Consider the following 19,464-nt stretch of genomic DNA (forward strand, 5'->3'; position numbering starts at 1 on the left):
ATAGCGCGAAGGCATCTCAAGAAATGTGTCACTGAGTGGGATGATACGTACTAGCTGTAATACACATAATAAAGTTACTTCTTCTGAGCTGAAGAAGTTAGAAAGCAACCTTGGCTGAAGCTGAATCCATCTGTTGTTGTCAGTGCTGCTTTGATAGGAGATAAATTATTGGTGTCGTGGTTGTGGCAAGGTCTATTTCTCGCACTCAGCAAAACAAAGAGGACGAATCAATGTTTACAATGGTTAGTTGGAATCATCGGCCAGCAATATCAATGTAACATAAAGACGTATAAGTATGAATTTATAATCATTTTGTTTTCTTCGGGGTAGCTGCACTTCATGCCATTGCTGTCTTGAAAGCTAGAATTGAGAGGCATGTATGAGCTACAAATACAGTATTGTGCACTCTACGAAGCGCACAGCTGCCAGAGGAAAAACTGAAGGAAACGAAAATTATACAGATACAACACACACGCAGAAATTCATATCAAGGAAAGATTCACTCGACTAGTCCGTATTAAATGCTTCGCAACCAACGGTGATGCGTAAAATTCAATTTTATCATATGCAGCCAAACCTCAGGCAAGCTTTATGTTAAGCCACAACAAGGGACATAACTTTATTATTATACAATTTACAACTTTATGCGATGCACGACTCCAAGCTGTGTCGAAATGCAAACTCCAAATGAAGCCGATGCACTGTGAAACATCTAGTACGCGATGCCCCGAGGGCGAAGACAATATACCATGCCAGCCGAGGCAAAAAATTATTATTACTTCCATTTAGGATTCTTCGCCTCTCGTTCATTTACCGCGCAGTCAGCCGAAGTGATCCCACCAAATAAATAAATATATGTGCCGGACCAATCTAACACTTCGATTCCGAAACTCGTTTATAGCGTCGCTCCACTCGCCTCACCAGCCGTACATGAAAAGTGGATAACAAGAAGGGAATAAAATTAGTGGTAGGAATTCTTACGCTATACCGCTCGTACTTTTGAAACGAGCCTCGCCCTTGAGACAATGTTGCCCTTAACTCTTAAACAAGGCCAAGTAACCAACAGGGCTGTAAGGAACCGCTCCCAAAGCCGTAATTTTTTTCGCCACAAGGGCATTACAAGTAACTAAGAATCAGTGAGCGGTCAACGGGCGATGTTCTGGCAAGCGAGGTCACTGGGAGAGCAGTCGCGATGGCAAAATGAGGCCATGGATCGAACCGGATTGGGTCACGCCACGGCTTTAAACCCGTACGCTGTAGCATTATGCGCGATGCTCGAGTAAATGGGCACTTGCGGTGGCACAACGGCGCACATGCCAAGTATAGCTTGAAGGAAAATTTGAAGGATCATTGGCGCGGCTATTGCGAGGGATTCTAGCGAGGAAAGCTTACGCGCTCCATCTATCGGTGTGCACGCTCACAAGTGTTCATTGGCGCCGGCGCCCGATGAGAGCAACTTTATTTGGTCAAGTTGCGCAGGACTGGGCGCATTCATTCCGTTAATGTGGAATAATTGGTGGCCAACAAATGAGTGAAGTGGCGCAAAGTAAAAGTGAAGTGAAATGAAGTGAAATGGATGAAGTCACAACATGATGAAGGCTTGCTTTTTTTTTAATTTTAGGAAGAAATGTTGTTAAGGATGTATGCTCAGGCACTTGAAATTTCAAAATGTTGGAAGAAAATGGAAATAAAATACATCATGCTCGGGTACTTTCTCAAGACTTTCTTTAAAACAATAAACTAGCGCGGCTACAGCAAGAACTTCCTTTTAATTTTTCTAGTGCCTGCGAAAAGCGACTTTAGCTGCCTGTTTACCCAAGCCGCCTGAGGTTACAACGATACGCGATTTAGGCACCTAGGTCATTAAACTGGTAAACTAGAAATAAAGAAGAATTGCGGAAAATAAAAGTGGACGTTCAACTTGCGTATGGCTAAACTAGAACATCAACATGTATAGTTTCCGTTCCTTAGTTAATTCTTTTTTGTAATGTAATGCTCCACGTGGGCGATAAAGTCGTGCTGCGAATTTCATGAGTCTGAAACAAAAATAAGTAAATACCGTAACATATTAAGCAGTAAAGCTGCCGGATTGCTGTAGAAATTTAAACTTCAGAGTTCACGAACATCTGACTTTCACACAAAGTGCAATATTATCAGAAAAATATGGTAATGCCTAGTTCTATATTCGGATATACGGGAACGCCTGCGGCATGTATTCGATTTTCAATACGATGCTGAGCTCAGGTGGTCACTGGTTCGTAATTGTGTGTTCAGAAAAAAATATATGCTCACAAAATCTCTAGAGCCCTTAGTAAGAACTCATATGGGGTCTCGTGTTTAGTTGAAGACAATCAATTCATCCTGTATAAAGACTACTTTTGGATCGAACCGATGCCGGCGGCTCCTATAGGTAAGGGCGTTGGGGCAGCTTTGGAGACAAACCAGTACGTAGGCCAGCGTTATTGAATGTACAAAGACATTTGCTAAAGTTAGGTATTGGAAAATAAAAGACTTCAGTTTTTTCTTAAGCGGAAAGGTAGCGCCTGTCATAAAATTTTGTTTAATGATTTTAATTCCCCCCGAAATTCTCCCAGCGAAAGAAGATATGATAATTTGTGTTGACGTACACGCTCAGCGCTGCCGATTCCGTGCTCATAGAGTTTGGATACCTTGGTGATATCGCGTTCACTTCTCTACTATATCAAGGCTGTGAAAGAAAAGAAAATTCACCGATGATTACGACACTCCCTAAGGCGAAATTTGAGCGCAGCTGTATACGTGTTTTCACTTCGCGGCATGTTGGCTGGCGCGGACAGTCTGTCTCGTGCAGCACGTTGCAAACGGAGCCAAGTGTGGCACGACTGCCTCACTAATCGCGATGCGTGGGCTCGATTCTCGCGCCGCAGACAGACCTCCGCTCAAGCAGCGCTTTGTTTCCATGCAGACGGCACGCGCTACTCTGGCGCCATCTTGTAGCCATCATTGCTGCAAAGACAGTCCTGCGTGGCACTACACTCGTCTGCTTGCGCTATCGCCGTAGCATCCTCCTCCACTGCCAGCCTCATGGTTCCGTTGCTCCCTCCTCCTCCGCTTTCCTTCTCACGCTCTCTTCGTTATCGCCGTCTTTCATCGTCCGCTGCGCTCCACCTACGCTCTTTCATCTTTCGCCGCGTTCGTTCACTCGGCTATGCCTAGGGACGACGCCTACGCCCCCGCTCGACGCAGGAACGGGCGCCAGAGAGCTGCGCTCTACTCTAAAAATTTAACTCTCACATTCACAAAAAAGAAACGATGCCTATGAAATCGTCGCTAAAACCTTTTATAGGAGTTGGCTTGAGTCAAAAGGACAGTGCGGAAAAGGCCTTTGGAGTTTATCAGCGCAGGCAATATTGGACAGAAACACGAGAGCTACGGCATTGGCGTCATGCAGCGCTACAGGCAGATTGGAGGCTCTTTGCATGCTTCCCAAAATTAACGAAACGTTATCAACCCCTCGAATGTTGCACGCAAACGGGATGCACGCGTACTGCCTGTGAAATCTTCAGCTGCTTATTTGGCTGTTTTTCCTTGTTAAAGAGTACCTGGCTTTTCAATACTTTGCTTCCTAGGAATGCCTATGCAGTGCGGAGTGTCTACTGCAGGACTTTTAAGTTGGGTAAAATTAATTCACAAGAGGAGACCCTTTCCTTACTCCGCTTGTGCGTGAAGAGTGCTTATTACGGAGGTTGATTGCACTAATTTAACTACAGAGGATATCTAGTCGCTTCCATGAGGGAATGAGGCGCCCCCAGAGAGTGTTTTTTGCAGAAAACATAACTTCAACAAGCAGTTCTGTGTATTGCATTGTTATAAGCAGGCTTGTATTGTTCCAAACGGCAACACTTGCCAAATCAAAGTGCAGAAGTTGAGAATCGCAAAAACTACAAAGGGTGTGACACAAATTTTAATAATGTTTTCTTTATTTGAAAGATTGCGTACGCAACTGATTAGAGTTCTTTGGAGACCAGGTTGTGCTGCTCTGCAATAATTACTTTGAGGAGCCCCATTTTTACTTACACATTCCTTATTTGCAAATAGTGCAGTCCTATATATGATGTTAGCGGCGTGTTCCACATGCAAGTACACAAGAAAGAAATATAGGGAGCTACACAAAATATACAGCAAGTCAGTGCCAAAACATACAATCAAAGACGACAAAATTTGTTTTTCAACACGTTCAAAATATGATGGAAACAACTAAAAGTACAGTACCTCGGACGGGACAAAATTGACTCCTTGAGCATATTATATTTATGTGAGTTTGTTCTCCCGAAGTGTAAAATAGGTTTTGGCAATGAGGCAACATGACAGTTGAATTATTGCGCATACATTAATGCCGCACTGGCATCTTCGGTAAGGCGTTCGCACAACATCTGAAAGCAGTTCCCTGGTGGGTCAATAAACCGTCTGATTTCGTCAACGCACACATTAGCGCATGTCAAGTGAAGTAGACAGGCGACTTCAATATCACAAGGAACAAGGTGATGGCGGTTCTGATTATTATTGCAATATCCTTTTATCTCACCGCCGCTTAGAACTCCTTCTTGAATTAGAAGCTGCTCTTTTTGCAGATTAAACGTGTCTGAAAACGTCACAAGAATAATAAACCTATCGCGGATGGCATACTTATTAAAGCCTAAAAAAACCCGTAATGTCAACTAAAAAAAAGAGTCAGATTTGGCTCAGCACCTGTGCGAACTGTGGTTTGGAAGCTGTGTTTCAGGAAAGCCTGCTATTTCCCCAAAATTTCGATGCACCTTAGGCATCAGATGCTTTCGACGTTAAAAGAATTGATAAAAATACTCTAGCGAGTATTTCACGCACAGACAGTGTTTTTTTTTTATATATCGCGACATACGATAGTCGAAGTTGCTTGTTTCGAGTGGTGTAGGAAAAGTAGACCGGCCCCGGTGAGAGTGAGGGCGGCCGCAAGGCACTATGGGAAGACAGAGCATGTTACGCCATGACCGCGGGAGACTCGCCTGCAAGACGCGACCGCGGGCGGTCGGGCGCTCCCTTTTCCCACAATGCTTTGCGTGGCGGTGGCTGGCTCTCCGACTTCCCATACTGCCTTGCGAAATCCGCTGACCATGCCCGCGCTTTCCTGGAAATGTGCATTGAAGATGCACCTGGAAAAAAGTACGAGGGTCCACGTACGTCGTAAGAACCATGACTGTGCGGTGAGACGTACAAGTCCAAGTATACGTGTGGTCTAACTTTTGTTTGCGCAAACCACATACACTGCCAAAAACAAAAGAAGAAAGAACAATCAAAGAAATACTGAGATGAAGTTCCGCTTCACCCAAAGAATCATCCAACCCATACCCTTTCCCTTGTAAACTCCGAAGGCGACCAGCCGGCTCTTTTCTTGAAATAAAGGTTTATTCGTTCATTATTACCGCGAAGAAAGTAATTATTGAATAGCGCAGTTTGGCTTTTTTTATGGAAACATTGATTGTGGTCTCTTTTGCTTTTTATGTAGCGGGGATATTAGCCGGTGTAATATGAACGTCTCGCCGTGAGCCACGATACCCTGCATGTACGTATTTAATTTCTGTTTTATAATAAAGTTTGCAGTTCCAAGGCTATAGGAAAGGGTCATATCTTTCTTCTTCTATTGGTCGGTGTTGCCCTTGGACTTGTTTCGTATAATAAAAGGCTTCGGGCTCTGCTGTAAAACGCCATAGCCGTTTAGTAACTGCGGTTGACATGCCTCAATAAACTGCCTTCGGAATTTGCGTTAAAATTTAAGAATTCACGGTGCCGGACGCCTGATGGCTTCACGCAGAGAAAAAGCTCGTGACGTTGACAACGAATGAATGAAAGCAGGCGGGCCGTTTCTCTCATTTGTTGTGTTAATTTCGGCGTGCTGTAAATGTTTTGCAATAACGTTAAAGTGAAGGTTTAGCACACGTTCCTGTCGACGTCATGCCGTGCGCTGCAAGTCTCCGACAAAGCAGTGGGCGGGACACTGCAATGTCGCGTGACCGCCCCTCAGTGTTTGCTGCAATGCGCTGACATGCCGTCACGGCCAGCCCCGGCCTCATATTGCCGTTTTAGCTACCGGCCGCCAAGCGACGTCGCAATACTTGAATGACGTGGCCTCATTTCGTATGTGAAAGTTCCGTTCTCGAAGTTTTCTCGCAAACTTTATATCAACTGCAACGCTGCCCCCGCATTCCGCGCGTGCTATACAGAGACGCGCGACCTTATTACACAACTAAACAATTCATCCTGAAAACCAGTTCATTTAGAGATGCCGCGTTTCCTCCCAATATTATTTCTTTTCTACGGGCAGGTGGAGCACGTAGTTAAACTTCAGAAATTCGCCCCTAGTTGAGCTGAACTGATTCATACCGACTCCCATGATTTGCGCAGAGCGCATAAGGCGCATAGCATCGGTGATCCACCCACACGCGTTGTGAGCCAACGTTTATTACTACGTTCGAGTTAACAATGACTTGCAACCAACCCCCCCCCCCCCTCTTCCACGCACACACACGCACACGCGCGCTCGCCCGCAAAATACTTTGCCCGTACGTCATCCCCCCAAAGCTATATTTGACTATGCTGACTCTGTTGTCTACGGTAAACCCGTCGCTGCTATTCATTATTTCGATTCAATCCAGGTTGCTTGGTTTTAGGGGAGTTGAGCGAGGGACAATTTTAATAACTGAATGCCTCGCATTCCCTTGCATACGAAAATCTGCTATAGGGAGCCGCATGACTGCCAACCTGAGGAACTTGAATTTGGGGGAGACTCACGTAGCGAAATTGGGGAGAATGGGTGAGAGGAGGAAGGGTGAATAAAAAAAAAGAAATTGCTCTTTTCTTCTTGGGCCACAGCAACGTGAAAAATGGCTCTGACTGGCCGACAGTGCAGTTATTAGACGTCTCGGAGCTAGCACTGTGGCCGGAGAAAGTGAGAGCATGCGTGTACAAGTGCGGAACACGTATAATAAACACCGTTACAGTCTCATGTATACGGGGCGTGCAAGTTGGACCGAAGAAGGGCTTACCTCAACAACGTCAGAAACAGCTCCGAATGATTCGAAGCAGAGTCAGTAGACTGATAAGTGATGCAATGTAAACAAGACAGAAGGACGAGTATTTTTTTATTGTAATTCCGTCTTGTGTCGTGCTACGCCACTTATCAGAAACAAAAAAGCCAAGTAGCCGAATTTTCCACCCATCTAAGTTATTATACGTCAACACACAAATGTCGACACACCACCACAACCTTCCACAGTGATAGTGAGATTAATACTGCAGTAGTTTTTTAATGTTTTTTTTTTGTTTTAAATTAGGGTTGGGGCAAGGGCAGTTTTTCGGGAGATTTATGGCCGTGTGCTTCCAATCGGTAGGACTGGTCGCAATTCTGGAGTTCCCTGCACAAATCCGGAGAGTTGGCAGCTATAGGACTGTTCCGCATGAAACAACTTCGTTTAGTTAATGGATTTAATTATTTACATTATTTTTTAGTAGTAAGCCGCTGTTGCTCGTCATCCCAGAACCGATGATTGTGAGCACAAGGCTCCCCACCACCTTCCAATATTAAACCAGCAATAAATGCTTTTAACAACTCACTTTTCCTGCACTTGCCTTCAGCGTTCCCTCAGTATGGGCACCTCCCTACGTGACCCACACAGAGCCGTTTTCTGGGCGCGTTTTGCCATTGGAAATCGTACGTGCTGCTACTTGCCAGGGTGGAAAGGCAACGCACCACAACAGGACTCGTTGGCTGGATTCTTGTTTTAACTAAGATTTGTTTCCGTAAAAAAACTACAGAAACAAAGGGGGGGGGGGGGGCGCAGATCCTACACATCACTGGAACCTATGTTAAGGTGGCGTCAGGGAAAACGATAGCTGATGCTAGCGCTTTCCGCACCCCAAAGGCTTCTCCACTAAAATGTAAGCAACAGTTGCTGCTTTTTTGCGTATGGGACAAGGTGTGAGGATATTATTACACCGTGGTATGGGCCAAGGCGGACTGCTGCTGAAGGTGACGCAGTGTCACATGATATTTAAAAGATCTAGCTCCCACCTGGAAAAGATGGGGGCAGGCGGGGGGGGGGGGGGGTGGCGGAGAAGTGCGCTGCTGTCACTTTTCGAAGTAAGTCGTCACGCGACGTAACGCAAGCACCAGGCGTCTCATTGAAGAGTGGTAAGGTTTTTATTCCTCCCAGTTATACATGTTTATTCCTCGCGGAGGGCGCCATTGGACGCGTCCTGCATTATTGTTATCGAGGCTGCAATTGAGGCTGCCCATCCTGTCGAAGAATACCCGGGGATCGATCTCTTAACGGTTCGCACAAGAAACGTTGTTATATAATAGAAGTTACGCATCAAATGGAAATTCTAAAGCTTCCTACAGGTGACTAAATACGTAGGATAAAAGCCCATGAACAGTATACGCATAATTTCTTGCACGAATTCCTTGAAGCCAAGTTCTTCAATGATGATCGAAGTCATGGCTGTATTGTATACACGTCTGATAGCTACTGAGAAAACTCTCGTATATTGGCCATTCTTAAACAGTGTAAAAATTAAATGGAGACCAGAGCAAAGTGTGTGTTCATGGCAAATATAGCAACTCGATATACGAATGAACCATAAAAGCATAATATGAATACGGAGGTGTCGATACACAAGTAAGCACTACACGATGAATGCGATGATGGTGCAAGAAATGCTGACAACTCGAGGTTTTGGGAGTGCGGCGAAAGAAGTAGAATCAAATGATACAAGTGGTTGTTTACACGAACACTTCATGTTGGCGGCATCCTCGTCATTGCACCGCCGCCATACCTTCCTCGTCATGGATTCGCTGTCATACCGTCGTCGGGATGCTGTCGTGCTTGCGCCATCTCCAACTTCGTCATTCCAACTTCGCGATTCAGTTCTTATCGTACCGACGTCGTCATGCCATAATCATCATCTCGAACGTTAACCGCCAAAATAACTTGTTCTTGTGCAAGGTGGTGCTTAGGTTAACGGTATATGTCGTTCTTGGCGCAAACTACAGGCAATGAAGCTAGGGAACAGGAAAGGCACAGAGAGGTGCCATCTCATGTTCCGTACTTTGCGCCAGGATCAACACGTACATTAAATGCTTATCCCATTACCGTCGGCAGTTATCCTGAGGTAGCGTCTGCTGCAGTTATTTTTTAGAAAGACATTGTCAGCCTACAACCGCGTAAATGGTAATTACTATGCCATCTGCTGTGTCAGTCTAGAGGCTATCATGTTTGGCTGCTGAGCACGTGGTTGCGGGTTCGAACCTCAGTCTGCTGCTACATCCGGAAGGAGGCAGAGTGCTCAATCGATCGTGCACTCTGATATATGTGAGCGAACACGATCACTCACAAGAGGGAAATTAACCAGGATGCCACCGAACAACGGCTACGTTACAATTACGATACGCACAGAAATTTGCTTTGGTGAGAAACGCGAGACCGAACTTGCCTCTTCTGCATTTAGTGCAGAAACCTCCACGCCGGTACATCATGATGTCTTCAAAGCTTTTGATGCATCTTTTTCGTGTATGGAGCGCTTTGGCGGATCGAAATTTTTCAAAGCGTGTTCAGTTGATTCTTAGGCGATTTATAACGCAATGCTGAACCTTCTTTAACTGCAAGAAGTTACCTAGACTCGAGTAGACGCTATGAAAACGCATGGTGTCATGATGAACTAGTGAGGAAACATCAGAGTGCAGTACCCACATGCGCTCCTTTTCTTTCTCTTCTTTGACGCACTCAACCTTCAGCCACGCTAGTAGTGCCAGTTAAGCTTGCGCAGAAGCGCAATTTGCTAATTTAGCTTAAATCAGCGTTAATTTTTTAGTGCTTCTCTATCATGCGAAGAAGTGCACCCAGTAACATGTCCTCTTCAACGTCCTCTATCTCGCCAAGCTAGTTAACATAATTTTTAAAGCAGTTGGGAATCAATAACTAATAAAAAAGCATTATAAAACGGGCCGCGGAAGCTGCAATCGCAAGTTCTCAGGGGAAAGTCGACGCGCAGTTAGCGTGTTTACAGTCGCCATCTAGAAACTTTTTTTTTTCCGGCCATAAAAAGTTATTTTTCCTCTGAGACAGCTTGGACACGCGGAATGGGCAGCCCCGAAATCAGCACGAAGCAACGACCGTCTGGATCACGAACTGCGCGTTTAGCCTGAAAGACGAGCATCTCAACTGCATCCACGTTCCACTCTGCCGCTCGTAAAACGAGCCCCTTGTCAGAAAAATCGAATTAGTCACTGCTTGCGAAGCACGAAGCTTGCTCTCCTTAAGCACACACTTAAGAACTGTCCAAATACTGTTTAGGTTTCTAGCTGATAATGCATTCATCAGGTTCTGACTAGCGAGAGAGAGAGAGAGAAACAGAGAGCAAAGAGAGAAGAGGCAGGGAGGTCAACCAGACGAGCTTCCGGTTTGCTGCCCTACACTGGGGAAAGGGAAAGTGAAAAGGGGCACAGAAAGAGGAGAGCGGTATAGAGGGAACACTGTCTGTGCACGCAGCAAAGCGCCTTGGAATTACTCAAATCCAAGCAAGCGCTCAGCCGATACGCTAGGCTGCCGTCTTTCGGCTGTCTGACTAGAATATGCATGCGCTGCCTGGGACCTTTACTCAAAGAAGGACGTTGAGAAACTTAAAAAAAAAAAAATTAGATTTTCAGTTTGCTTCATAGACAGCCTTTACGCCCCACGTTCATTTCTTTTGACCTCATGAAATTCAACATTGTTGTCACCCTGGAGACGCGCAGAAATCTTGCCAAACTAAAGCTACCGTACCAGCGCATGATGGTTCAGGATATTCAGCTTCATCTCGCATCTCATCTACGACCGCAGACAATAGAACCACTCGCTGTCATTAGACGGAGGGTTTGACACCTCTATTTAGACAAATTAACAATTAAAACTAGTCATTTTTGACCAGACCCACATCATAGTCTAATAATTTAGACTATGACATATTTTTAACAAAAATAATATTTTCATATATAGAAAACATTATTTTCCATAAGAATGCCAGTGTGGTACTCGCTGTTTTTATGCGCGCGTGTGTGTGCGTGTGTGGGATGGTGTTTCTTTTTTGTTTCATTGTACACTGTTATCTTAAAATATGTCTTGAGTGTTCTTCTGTAGTATTAGGGAAAACACGGGGAAGGCGGGGGATGGAAACACAAGACGATGAGCAAAACGAAAACAGGGTAAAAGCAGCAGCCGACGTTTCGACAAGCAGACTTGTCTTTTTCAGTGCCTTGAGAAATGCCTTGAAAAGGACAAATGCACGTGTCGAATTATTGGATGCTGCTTTTACCTTGTTCTTGTTTCGCTCCTCTTCTGAATTATTATATCCAGGTTACCTAATTTTTTTTTGTCCATACTTTTCTGCGCACAAAGCTCCTTTCAGTTTTACTCACTCCTGTTTGGCCACACCTATAAGTGGCGTGCAGGTAAAAAAATGGAGGGAATGTAGATGAGGTACAGGCCTGGAGAGCGTATTTCGAAACTACTACGCCTCACCGGGTTTGCAAAGGAAGGCTTTCGGAGTGGACGATGGAAGTGTCGCTTCCAGCGATGGACCAGTGTGCTTACGCGGCACGTCACTGTGGTGAAGTGCGTCAAAGAAGTTGTTAACTATTGTTTCGACCACCCTCTTGCAGCCTGTGCCAAGCGATAGAGTGCGATCGACTCTTAATATTTCGCAATTTAGTTGTAACTAACAATTACCCAGTAACGTTGCGTTAGCTGCGCAGGCGAATGTGTCCTTCCATATGCACGCGAGTGCCAGGCTTCTTAAGACGCAACTCGAAGTTACATGTACCTTAGCATGTGAGGTTAACAAGATGGTCAAAAGAAGGCTGTCGCAGGAGTCCTGGCGAACAGGAGTCGAAACCTTTATAGGAACAACCTTCCTTAACGTGCTGATCCCACCAAGCCCCAATCTTCCTGTAAACTTCCATCTTATAAGCACTTGACACATAGGGTAAGTGGATACTAAATAGAAACACTAAATATGCAGATAATTAGCATATCAATAATTTTTTTATTTAGCTGGAATAGGTTCGTCAGTTGAAAAGAAATTGAAATTTGAATTTATTTTGTTCTCAATTCAGCACCAAACCTGAGTGCTGATATCTCGATTTGACGTCACATGTTTGCAAACACAGTAACAATACACGACAAAAAAAAAAATGAAAGAAAGGAGGCAATACAAATAGGAATCAACTATCGATAAAGTAACACTGCCATTCATCAACAAATTCATCTCCAACAAATACACGTGATGGCAATGTGATGCATTCCGCAACCGTAATCGGGGGGAAAAAGGGAAGAAGAAGGCTGTGTATAAATATGTATATGTCCTAGTGAAAGCTGTCAGATTGTGGCGTAGTAAGGGTCCTTGAAACTTTCTAAGCTCGATTCTTTGGTCCCTTGTAATACGATTACTCCCATATTTCCCGAAAAAGAAGAAAGGTTACTTTGGACCGAACAGACGCCTACAAAATTCACGCGCGAGAGCTTCACCGTGGCGACACCACCCGCCTTGCATGCTTGCCCACTTTTTTGGCTTACCAAGCGTCTTGAAGCTGTAACAGTACCCTTCTTTGACATAGACCAGCTCAGGCTATGACGTAAAACAGATGGCTGCCTTCCGTTGCCTTAGCCGAACCATAGAGTTTCACACAATTACTAGAGGGAGCTGGCGCTAATGTCTACGTGAGCTGCAAGCAGAGCAGTTCATCCAGCATGAGAATGAGTTATTTTAGTAGTTGCCTAAGCATTGTCCTTCCGGCTTTAAACGGCTTCGTGACATTGCAAACTCCTCCTTTTTCAGCAAAGTACTATGAATGTTTAAATAAACGTCATTTCCACCAATTGGCGTTGCGAGCTGAGTAGAAAGCAAAATTTAGCTTTCTTGTTTCTTGCATGTTTTATAGCCTATAGGCAGGACGAGGAAAAAAATACATTGAAATTTCAAAACAATAATCACTACGTGATGGCATATCTTTTTCCCCCTAAATGGCTAGCCATAGTGGTTCTAACTTAAATCATCTTTGTTGTAGAGCAACAGCTTAGATACCTTGCGCTACAAGCAGCTTACCGACATTCTGATAACGACGTAAACGGAGCTCAAGGTCCTGTCTGTCGATTCGGAAAGTGTGGGATTTCTTCGGGCGCATGGAATTACGAGGTAATCGAGAACGCAAAGCTACTGAATCTAAGCATGAACTGTGGCAATCAACTTAGACCCTTCGCAGAGGGCGATTGCACGCGAGATGAAAGACAAACATTTTATAAGATAACAGGAACAGGTATTATTATGACGATGTAACGGGTAGTTTAGATACAGGGCAGTGCGAAACACTTATGTAATGTATCAGCTAGCCATACGACCGAACCATCTCACAAGTGTCATCAGTATATGGAGGGGTCAAAAACGCAATTTGTATGCATTGGTCTGATGTTATTCGATCCCGTGGAATTATAAACCTGTAGAAGGACGTCCTGCAGGCGCTTATTCGTGTTCGTCAAGTAACTACACTTCATGCACCACCAACATGCAAAAACTAAAAAAAATGTATGCAGATTCATGCACATGCCGAAATAGCGAATCTTCAGGAAAAAACTCATTTTAGTTTATTACAACTACGATCGATGCTAACAATTTTGTTGCTTTCGCCCTATGAAACGCGTATTTAGTTGGCAGCTGAAAAACATCGTTTACCTTGCAAGAAATATCTGCGAACACTATACAAAACCAAATATTAATCTGTGCTTTCAATTTACCTTAATTTTTGAACCTGCTCAACAGTTGTAGTCACAAGAATGTCGACCGTGAGCAGCAGCAGATGTTTTGGTGACAAAACTCGAAGACCTCGTTGGTATGGTCTTGGCGGACCTGCTGACCATATTATTGCTAATTCGAAAATTTTTTTCCGTTTGCTTAAGAAAGCTATCATTTTTTTCTTCCATTGAGGAGCATCTCAAGAACACGCATTTACCTTGTCGAAGTCTGAACCAAAGACAAGTTTTGGACCATACATTCTACTCTAACCACCTATCAAGAATATTTTCGGTTCTCGGTATCTCACTTGATTTTCAAAGAAACCCTTTCATACTTCATTTGGCCAGTATTTGAACAATATCAAGAACAAATAAAGCAGTAAAAACATTCTAGGTCAGACCTTTCTTACATTGCCAGCTAAAGGGCTAACGTTCCTGCGCAGCGAAGGTCACCACTTCTTTCTTACGCAATTTTTTTTAATGTTTACGCACTATGCCACTTACAAGTAATGCCGAATTCCAAGCTCAAATGAGGCGGATGCAGTGCTCTAAACGTGTAGGCGGTGATACCAAGAAGACGAAGGCGACGCATGGTATGCTTCCGACCAGTGCAACTGCAAGGAGACCATTCATCACGTTCTCTGCCCCTGCGTCCGCGCCCTCACGTGCAACGCGGCCTCTCCAAGGTGTCCCCAGCCAACTGGATGGTCGACCCTTTACAGGGACCAAATGTTCTGGGTGCTTGGCCTCATACATCATCAACTCAGATAGCTGCGCGCGCTCTTACGACTTTGCTAAAATCAGCGATCCTGATAGAACGCGTAAGGACACCTTACATATACTACTATGAGAGGGAACTATCCCGCTCGTTCCCCTTCTCCTTCTTTGATTTGAGAAGGAAGATTGGGCCTTTGCGCGCAGTCATCGTGACCTGCACAGCGGCTGATAAGGGCACGCAAACAAAGGCGCGGGTCGGCACACGTTTGGCGGCAGCGCATAGCATAAACTTTATTTATTTGAAGATGCTATCAGTCCAACGATGAACCCACGTAGGAGTGGCCAACAGAACTAACTAATACATCACTATGTTTATGCAGTAGCACTTTGGGGCATCGATACCACAAAATAATACAATACCGCTTCAATCAAGCAGGGCTGTACAACATGTACGAGCGCAATACAGCGCAGTACACCAAGGACACACTACGCAGCCCATCGAGTTAAAGAAAAGTAACAATTAGCACTTCAGTGCGCTTAAAAAAATCTAAATGATCCATTTATGCCACCTCTAGAGGCAGTGTTATACTACACAAGGTTTAAAACAAGTCGTGAGTTTCAGCATTTACAACTTCAGCAGGAAGATGGCTCCAATCGCGCGCTGTCGACGAAACCAAAGGGCTGTTCAGAACAGTTCTTTAACAAGTGGGCTTCTGTCACGTGTTTCTTATGCTCATTGCGGTTAATTCGCGTAACTTCTGTATAAGTGTAGAGGCCCTTGGCTTCCAATACTAAATTGTTCATTATGCTGTGAAAAAAAAAAGAACTTTTCAACTGTCACAAAGAACAGACAGATTTGCTTTCGTATAAAGAGGGGTTACGGAGGTTACCAGGAATAAAAATAAAACGTAGCGCCCGTCTGTGCACCTATATAGCCCTGTGAGTGAGTCTTTTGTATACAGGTCCGTGCACCTCACAGGTATATTCCACTTTGTACGCACAAACATCCTGTATGTGGTCAGTTTGGTGTCTGGTGAGGCAAAAGCTTAATCATGCGTCTTAAATATGCGATGGTGTCAGTCTGCGGAGGTCAGCTCATGTTTGGAGTTACAGTGACGTCTACGTACTCGTATTCATAAACTCGACGCAGATGCAATCACGTAAACGCGCAAACAAATGATAATGTCTTGCGCATATGAGAAATGGTAATGAAATGTATTTTAGTAGGGTTCAAATACATGTGGTACTTACTGATTGCAGTATCAAATTATTATCGGCCCGCAATCACCGAGAATGGTTTGGACATCGGTGACGCCGCAGTCTGCAGGAAGTCTTGCGTTAAGAGGAGTTTCCGCAGTAAAGCCAATAATGCATACCGAGAATAACACACCCAGAGGAGCGAATCCTTGTGGGCTGCCTGATTTAATATCACAGACTGCTGACGTGTTGTCATCAATATAAACAAATTGCCCACGGTTGGTAAGAAAAATTCTCTACCCATCGTATTAATTTACTATCACCCAAGACGATTTTAATTTTATTAGTAGTTGCGGTTAACATTATGCAAAAGCCTTCTTCAACTCTAAAGAGATATGACGTCAGTGTGGCCCTTAATTGAACTACCTTTCAGAAAACGAGAATAATTTCTACAATTTACTTGGCTGTCGACAGAGCTTTACGAAACCCGCGTTGATAGTTGCTGTGTATATGTTTGGAGACAATGTGCTCTAATATCTTAGGGGATGTTGAAGTCAAAGCTATCAGTCTATAACTTGAGACTGATGTGCGGTCCCCTTCGTTGAATATCGTGATTGCTTTACTAATCTTCCAGTCATCGGGGATTTCGTCCAAGACTAAAAATTTTTGTTTGCCAGCTGCCGATGACCATGATCTTCATCTTACCTGGCTTCTCTGTTACACTGTTGAATGGGAGGCGGCACCATTGTTAACCGTTTGGAACAAGAGAGAAGCAGTGAATCTTGGTAAACAAATAATGGATCAGCATAGCAATACGTGGAAATACACCCATGTAAAGCAGTAACATTTATTTCGGGAAACGCAGCCGAGTGCGACAGACAGCCTTCGAAGATGTTCTGCAAGCCACCAATGTTGATAATCCCCCCTATTGCCATTTGTCGCTTTTTTCTGTATGTACTGTGCGAAAAAAAAAATGCGTGCGTTCAAATTCCCATGATGAAAAGTTACCTATTAAAAAACTGTTTTCTTCATCCTAGTGGCTTAACTTCAGGTCAGGTACGCCGGTAGTCTAACCACTAACTCGGCGACTGTGGTATAAGCTTTACATTGTTCTGCAAAGCTTGAGCAATAGTAAAAACACTTCATCGAAATAGGCGTGACGTCATTGGTGGAAAGGGGAAGCGGTTGTAACCAAATAAATGGGCGGACACAGAAACCTAGTTTGGAGCCAGTAAGCTGCTCGTGCTATAAACACCAGCAACGCTTCTCGCATTGAAGTATACGAAGAAGCTTCTGGCGTTGCGCCCCCATCGAACCGTTGTGTTAGACAGGGAGGAAACGAAGCAGCACTCGCATCCCGAATGTTTTAATCCCGTGACTGAATAAGGAGATCAGATACTAGGGAAGGTCACCCACTCATCTTTTTTACAATGAGAATAGTAATAGCATTTCGCAGGTCACTGAATATTTCAAGCAGAACGATAAGTACATCAGAGAATGAAAAAAAGAAGAATACTAAGAACACAGGCTCTTAAAGAAAGAGACTCATCCATCACAAGATTCCAAGAATACTACAAATACATCTATTCTACTTCACATATTCTTCCTTTAGATGTGTGGTCGCAATCAATATGCCGAAACGAAATTATCCTAGACGAGATACGGAAATATTTTAGATATGAGGCGAGAAGCCAGAAGGTATAAATCAAGGGGCTTTTCAGCATACATTTTCTGTGATGTGTCGCTGAAAGATTGTTCAATTCCGTCGCTGAAGCAGACCCTTCGTGTGCCCCGAGGAAAATGAAACGTCCAGTCGAGTTTGAACTGCATAGAGTCGGTCTTACGTGAAGTGCGAAGACGTGTTGCGCCTGGAGCCAAATCCGTCAGCGCAAAACGATTTTGCCTCAGCATCACTATAGAGCGCGTCTTGCAGCATGTCTATACATCCCTAAAAGCAAAGTAGAACTGGAACTGAATAATTCTGCTGAAAAAGAAGAAAAAGGGGTAAAGGAAAAGAAACAACGAGCAGAACTGGAAATCGGGATGAAAGAACTGAATAATGCGTCAATAACGTCCGAGTCTGGCCTGAATCCAAGACTGCCTGTAAAGAAAAACGCGTTCTCCATTTGTGCCTTGCTCAAGAAAAAAAAGCGAGGGACAAAACAAAAGGACGCAAATCGCTTCCAAAAATAACCAAAGGTGCCTCGCCAAGCTCTATCTGTTAAGAGAGCCACCGAAAACTAGAGAGCATTGATCTCCGCTGCGCCATGACGTGGAATATTCTGACGGCTGATGATAGAAGAACAGTCAGGCCAGTTCGTTCACATTTGCGCTATTGGGCTTCCTCCGTAGTATAATAGGGCGCTGAAATATTAGGACGACAGCAACCGCGTTGGCCAGCCGCAGTTAACGGAGCTGTCGCCCGCTGAAGCCATATTTCTGGCGCGAAAATAGCTTCGGTTGAGTGGCCCTAAAAAATGTCGCTCTTGAGCGCAGCCGCACAGGTCTTCCAAAAAAATTGAGCACGTTACTGGCAGAATAATGACCTGCTGAGTATGTTTCCAAATATAAGCGGGAAAGGAGTGCAGTAGTCAATGTAAACCAGCATACATGACGGGTTACGCGAGACTTAGTACAGTTCTAGGAATATTTCAAACTAGGTCTTCCTTTATGCTTCAATCTAGGGTGTTGCTTTGCTCCAAAACTATGCGTGGCTATGGCACTTCTCTGTGAGGCACACTATTTCTTTCGGTACCCATGATTCAAGGGGCTCTTGGGCAGTGCTTCATTTCATAAGCACGAAACTTGATTCCTTGTTAGTTGCCTGTTCGAAAGAATTGTGCACAGACTATAAGACTATGGCCGTGAAAGTGTGCAAAATGTCAAAGTTTGTAAATACATTAGTGTGCAATATAAATTTTGACCTTACTACCAAGTTCAGAGCGATAACCGGCAGCTCATGTACCCTCTGCTGTGAGCACCCCGTTGTCTCTGGGTTGAATCAAACTGTATCCCTGAAAATGCGGCTTACCTACTCATTCCGTTATCCCTATATAACACGCAGGTGGTGGTTTGAGGCAAGAAAGCACTGAGACATTGTCCGTATGCAAAATAAAAAAAAAAAAGGGTAGTTAGCTGCTATGGGCAATTCGATAGTCAAAGACAAACGAATTATTGAAGGAGTTGCGCCAATTTATATACTGTAATGGCAGCCGTTGGGATCGCTGAAGTTATAGATAAATTAGTCCCCCAAAAAGTCTTTGTCACCAGTTTTAGAAAAGAAGCTTTAACTGGACGCTTGAAGCTAGAAAGTGTGAACTGTCAAGTGCAAACAGTGAATGCCAGCCTGCAACGACTCTGTTTATTTGAGCGGTCAAACGAAATTGCCACCACCTCGTCAAGAACCGCATATGATTGTCAGCCAACCTACGTGACAATATCATCAATTTGCTAAATTTGTTTGCTTTGAGTACATATTCTAGCAGTGACACTGATGTTTCAAAGGTCTCCTAGTCATATTGAACTGAAGCGAAATTTTCAGTAAGAGTTTCCCTAAATGCACTGATAACCATAATAACAAGAAATTATAATTATAGACGCTTAACTGCTGCGTCATGGCCGGCTTGTCAATCAGTTTGCCGACCAAATTAAGTGACAGAAACCAGTGGCTTACTGTTGTGTTCAACGCGCACTACGCACTCGTCACAATGGCCAAAAG

At 44.2% G+C, this 19,464-nt stretch overlaps 1 protein-coding gene across 14 annotated transcripts in view; it reads left to right on the forward strand.

Annotated features, from left to right (window-relative positions):
• LOC129384282 (uncharacterized) overlaps positions 1 to 19,464 on the forward strand; it is a 667,107-nt gene that overhangs the window by 65,062 nt on the left and 582,581 nt on the right. The window contains exon 2 of one of the 14 annotated variants that reach the window (XM_072290000.1): positions 5,522 to 5,578. The exons of the other annotated variants lie outside the window; for them this stretch is intronic. The gene's annotated coding sequence lies outside the window, so the exon portion shown is untranslated. The remainder of the gene's footprint in view (positions 1 to 5,521; positions 5,579 to 19,464) is intronic. 14 annotated transcript variants of the gene reach the window in all.

This window comes from Dermacentor andersoni, chromosome 8, assembly GCF_023375885.2.
Source record: "Dermacentor andersoni chromosome 8, qqDerAnde1_hic_scaffold, whole genome shotgun sequence".
Lineage (NCBI taxonomy): Eukaryota > Metazoa > Arthropoda > Arachnida > Ixodida > Ixodidae > Dermacentor > Dermacentor andersoni.